This window comes from Corvus kubaryi, unplaced genomic scaffold, assembly GCF_017639235.1.
Source record: "Corvus kubaryi isolate FWS band 111438036 unplaced genomic scaffold, C.kubaryi_AGA036_p1.0 37241, whole genome shotgun sequence".
In the NCBI taxonomy this organism is placed as follows: Eukaryota; Metazoa; Chordata; class Aves; order Passeriformes; family Corvidae; genus Corvus; species Corvus kubaryi.
The window spans coordinates 431,432-436,873 of NW_024581071.1; the positions used below are offsets into that span (position 1 = coordinate 431,432).

The window sequence follows — 5,442 nt, forward strand, 5'->3', positions numbered from 1 at the left end:
GCGGAGCGGAGCGGGGCAGTGCTCGGGGCAGGGCAGTGCTCGGGGCCCCGCCGAGCCCCCGAGCGGCCCCTGCGCCCCGGGCGGAGCGAGGCGGCGGCGACGGCCCCGAGCACTGCCCTGCCCCGAGCACTGCCCCGCTCCGCTCCGCTCCGCTCCCCGCCGGCCGCGGCCCTGCTCCGCCCTGCCCTGCCCTGCCCGCCCGGGCCCCGGCTCAGGGGAGATCTCGGCGTGCGGGACCCAGCGCTCCTTCAGCAAAATTGCAGCTGCTCTTTACACGGAAAAACAGTGGTTAAAGTACTACATAGTATTTCAGCCAAAACAAGGAGAAAGTGCTCCTTCCGTGGACCACGGCTTTGGAATTAGCACGGTACAGCTGTGTAGATTTTAAGGCCGGAAAAAAACACCCTTAAGATGATCTATTCTGTCCTGTGTTACGCAGGCCAAAAAAAATTCCACTCCGTCATTCTTGCTCTCAAGCCTTGGGAGCACAGATCCTGTTTGCTGTTCCTGTGCTGTAATGCGTTATTGGAGCACTTAAGGCTGTTCCCTTGTCTCACTGAAATGCTGTCCATCAGCTCTTTCTTGCCAGACTTTTCTAAAGCTGTAGTCAGCACGGTTATGATGAGCATGGTTATAAATACCGTTGCAGACAGAAATGTGAACAATTTTAAAACAAACACAGTGACTTGTTAATAGTTCTCTCGCTTACACATTTGAGTCCACCTGCTCCATTCCCACCAGGCAGTGCACAATCCAGCTCCTGCAAAGGGATGGCTTGTAAACTGTCTGTTACAGTAGCCAGGTTGCCACAGGGTATCAGAGAATATAGTTGCACGAAGTACTGGGGCCCTGGAGTTGCAATCTTGTCAGGAAACTCTGGCCGTGTCACAGCCTCACGGGACCCTGGTGCTCCTACAAGCAGGTGGTTGTCTAGTGTCTCCTTGTGTGGCATCACTGAAACCAACTTAAAACAGTGGTTGATCTGCAATGCGTGTACTTACAAAGCCAGTTTTTCTGGGGCTGATCCAAAGCCCACTGACATGAATGAAAACTCCCACTGACTTCCAAAGGATTGGGATTGGGCTTTCCATGAGCAAAAGTCTGCTTATTTCAGTGTGTGCAATAGGTGAAACAGAAACATCTAAGACCCCTAGAACAAAGGAAGGTGCTCAGGTGTTTTTTGCCTTTTATTTCCCTTGGGTTCACTGTGACTCTCTCAGTTACAGAGGTGTGACCCAAGACCTTCCACTCAGGAGGACCCATCTCTGTGTCCTCACCAGAGGGTCTCCAGCACACAGACCTGCAGCAGCACCACAACCCAGCACAAACCTGCCAGGCTCTCCATAGCAAAGCAGCTCAGAACACAGCCTTGGGGAGAAGTCCTAACTCTGCATGCCTCAGCAGTCCATAATCATAAATCATGGTGAGTTTAGAATTACAAGTGCTGAATACTGCTACTCAATCCCTCTGCAGAGTGCTGCCTTCAAGCCATAAAAGATACAAGTCTTTTTGGGAACTGTACCTTGAGACATCCAAAGGGGTCTGAAGGACAACTATCAGGTTTCTTCAATAACTTCATGAAACAATTAGGATATGAGGTACTTAAAAATCACATATCATTTTAGAATATGGACTGCTGAACCCCTGCTGGGTTAGTATTTATATGACAATATATTTATGAGTATACACAGGTTTATAAAAATGTAATCATTTATCCAGCAGATGCCCACTGTGAACAGGATACTATTGTGTTCAGAGGTCAAACAAGTCCTCTAGTTATAGTCCATGAGAGCATTACCCTCTGAAATCCTGTTCAATGAGTCCAAATGAAGCTCTGAGCAAGCCTGATGGCCATTTTGTCTGTGAGCTCTGGGATGCGATGCTGGGCACTGGAAAAGCTGAAGGGTGGCCTTTGCCAATGAGAACAGCACCCTCGAGTGGGAAAATGTTGCTAACAGGACTATCCTTTTGAATATGCCTTTCTGATTATCACTTCGTGGCTTTTTGTCAGAGCAGAGTAAGTTGGGAGTTTGGAAGGAGTCATCAGTAGCAGACAAACTCAGAAATTGACTTTCCTGTAGATCATGGTGAGGCATATATTTATGGTCAAGCAATGAGGGTGTCAGGGGGTAGATACTATGGCTGACACATCACTGATGTTTCTCAAGAGGAACCCAACCATGATTAACTGCACCAAACCTCCTTTCTAGAAATGCTCGTGTTCTGAATCAGTGACATTACTCATGCCAACACTCCTAACACCAACAGTCTGAGGAGTCTTAAAGTCTTCATGTCATCAGCTAAGCCAGGTCATTAATATAAATCCTCACTGTCTTCACAGAAAGCAGGTGTCTCTGTTCCAAGTCTGCTGTCAATTCCTTCTGTAGAGGCTATGAATTCCAGCTCCACCTGGATGCCTCCACGTCTGCTTGCTCATGGCACCAGACGTGGCATCGTTTTGGCACTGGCTGTGGCCAATGGGGTATTGGACATTACATGACTAAGGCAGAAGAGTCCAGCAGTTCAAAAAACTGTACTGCAGTAATGTAATGGACTGTATGTGCCAGTGGTGCAGAGCCTGGGTTTGTGAGTTCCATCGAAGCCTGCACATTACAGCACCAAGAGCTTAGTTTTACTTACAGGACCTTTATAAATGACATGCTCTCCTAGAGAGTGTGCTCAGAGTGCTTTGAACAGGTCTCTGCCATCTTAGTTACCCTGAAATGCAGAGTAGCTGGTGGGATTTAAAGAACGTCTTTATTAGGAAAATTTGAAAATCTTCTAGGTCTCTTTCCATCCACCAATGGCTATTCCTGTAACAGCAATGTCTTCCATGAATTTGCTGGAATAACAGCTCCTCTTTGAGGGTCAACACCATCTCAAGACATTCCTTTACTGCTGATCACACTATTCCCTAGGGAGATAATGTGAAGCTTCCTGTTAACACCATTGTATGGATGTTTTGGTTTATGTACTTTCCTTTTTCCCACTTAGATCCTCCTCAACTCTGTGCCATTCAGTTTCTTCATTTGTTTCAAACCTGATGTGGAATTTTTTGTCTGGGGACATTGGGTCCCCTTTATCTGTCTCTCAGCAGCTGTTTGCTACCTGGACTCTGCCCTAAATCCTGCAGTGACATGTTCTCTCTTTCCCACTGACACCCCCACCCCAATATTCTGACACTGGTGTCTGCTCTTAGTGTGGCATTTGGTTTCTGAACTCTAATGTTTAGGATCACAGAGGGACCTCAGGGTCTCTGTGCAGAGACAGCACATCCCACATCCCATACCCATCACTGCTTATTGCAGTTCACTTACCTGCTCCCGCTGCTGGCATCTGCTGCACTGCCCTACTCGCACATTTTTCCTGCCATGTATCAGCCTGAATTGGTTGTCCTTGGGTATCCGTACAACCTTGGGTAAGCGGAGAAGGTGGCTTATTGCCTGGTGCCAAAGTTCAGTATCTTGAGTGAAAGGTACAACTTAGTGAGTGTAGTAGAAAGAAGAGGGGTGCAGCCACCATGAACACTCTCAGATGCCATGTAAGCCCCTCCCCCTGGCTCTGTGGGGAGGCACATGGGAGCAGCTTTGTTCCTATTTTAAGTACAGACTGAAGTATCCAAGAGCCATTTGTCCTCTCTGTGCAGCCTGGCAGGATTTAGGTTACAAGCCTCAAAGACCTGCTATTGAGTGTGCTGCTCCAGGGGATTACAGGCAGGAAAGCTGTCCCAGGATCTCTGTCCTTCTTGAAAGGACTTCTAAAGTATATGACCTGTGGCTAATATTAGACACTGCAACTTCAGCAAGCAATGCAGTGCCCTTTCTGTACTGCTTGGCTCTGCCCATTCCTGCTGTGATTTCATCCCACAGCACCATTTTCCGGGTGAATGTCAGGACCTCAGGACTCACATCACTGGACACTTAAGGGTCCCTTGCTGATATTCTTGTTGAAGAGAGTGAAGTGTCCCAAGCAAGCCTGCTAGAGTGTCAGAACATCCTCCCCTTCCCTTGCACAGCCAGTGCAGCAAACCTCAGGATGATATACTGAATAGCTGATTTTATTAGAAACAAAACTGACTTAATTCCCATTCATTTGCTTTTGAATTTCATTCACAGGTTCTCTGACACTCATACAGAAGTACTGAGATGGATGTGTGCAAGTGGTTCAGTCAGGGTCACTTGAGGTGACACCAAGAACAGGCAACACTGGCTGCCGAGTCCTCATCACGTCTCTGAGCGCCTTATGAGTTGGTGGCCATGTGCTGTATTCTGTACACGCCTTTCACACCCATCCCGAGGCTCTTGCTCCAGAGAGTACCAGGGCTTCACCAAGCCTTGCCATGGCACAGGTGGGACCCTGCAGCCCTGCAGCCAGTCCTAGGAACTGAACAGACTAGAATATTTCAGTTGGACGGGACCTACAACAACCATCTCATCCAACTGCCTGACCCCTTCAGGGCTGACCAAAAGTTAAAGCTTGTTCTTAAGGCCATTGTCCAAATGCCTCTTTAACACTGACAGGCCTGGGGCATTGACTGCTTCTCAAGGAAGCCCATTCCAGGGTTTGACCACCCTGTTCATAAGGAAATGCTCCCTCACGTCCAGTCTGAACCTTCCCTGGAATAGCTTTGAACCATTTCCAGGAGTGCTGTCCCTGGATCCCAGGGAGAAGAGCTCAGCACGTCCCTCTCCACATCCCTTCCTGAGGAAGCTGCAGAGAACAACGGTGTCATCCCTCACCCCCAAAGGAGACAAGACCAGAGCCCTCAACTGCTCCTCAAGGGCATGCCATCCAGCCCTTCACCAGCTTGCTTCCCCTCCTCTGGGCGCATTTGAGGACCTTCATATCCTTTTTAAATTGTGGAGCCCAATTTATGGGATTGCATTCCCATTCTGTGGGGGGACACAGAACAGAAATGCAATTATTACAGCTATAGTCAATTGTTACAGGATGTGCTATGCCAACATTCATTTGCAGCACTCAGCCCTTTGCAGAGAGGAAAGGCTGGTCTCAAAATGCACTGGTTGCCAGCTTATTTTCAAATGTAATTCAAAGCATAGGCTTTAGCTCATAAATCTCTTGTCATTTGCAATCCTTGCTGTTAAAGACTGGGGGCATTAAAGGAAAGGGAATTTGTCTCTAGCCTCTCTCTGCCTGCTGATGCCTGCTGATCTATCAGACCCATGTTTGGACATATGGGAGGGTCTGTGTTGTGACACTGAGCCTGTGTCATGGCTAAATCCCAGCTAGCAACCAAGTATCACGCAGATGCTCCTCACTCACCTCCATCCTGCCTCTGGTGGGAAGAATCAGAAAGAAAAGATAAGGCTCATGGGCTGAGAGAAGAACAGTTTAACAATCCAAAAACCCCACGAAAGAATCCCACCAATAATAATAAACCTGATACTAATAATTGTCATGAAAAGGATTCAGAGGGATAAA

At 48.0% G+C, this 5,442-nt stretch overlaps 1 protein-coding gene across 1 annotated transcript in view; it reads right to left on the reverse strand.

The window, feature by feature from the left end:
* LOC121662267 (ceramide synthase 4-like) overlaps window positions 1-3,503 on the reverse strand; it is a 46,487-nt gene extending 42,984 nt beyond the window's left edge. The window contains exon 1 of the mRNA XM_042023235.1: window positions 3,318-3,503. The gene's annotated coding sequence lies outside the window, so the exon portion shown is untranslated. The remainder of the gene's footprint in view (window positions 1-3,317) is intronic.
* Between the last annotated feature and the right edge of the window lie 1,939 nt (window positions 3,504-5,442).